Below are 207 nucleotides of genomic sequence, written 5' to 3'. Positions count from 1 at the left end.
GGAATACGTCGAAATATTGGAGGAAGAACTCTTGCCACTTTATTCCTCGGGTTTCATGGACAAGAACACAACGTTGCTCTAGGAAGATGGAGCATCGTGTCACACTGCTAGAAACACCCAAAAGTGGCAGGAAGAAAATGGTATCCAGAAGTTGCCCTGGCCTAGCCAATCTCCTGACATGAACCCCATCGAAAACCTCTGGCCATA

The sequence above is a fragment of the Limulus polyphemus genome, unplaced genomic scaffold (assembly GCF_000517525.1).
Source record: "Limulus polyphemus unplaced genomic scaffold, Limulus_polyphemus-2.1.2 Scaffold1080, whole genome shotgun sequence".
NCBI classification, from domain to species: domain Eukaryota; kingdom Metazoa; phylum Arthropoda; class Merostomata; order Xiphosura; family Limulidae; genus Limulus; species Limulus polyphemus.
This window is presented reverse-complemented; position numbering follows the sequence as displayed.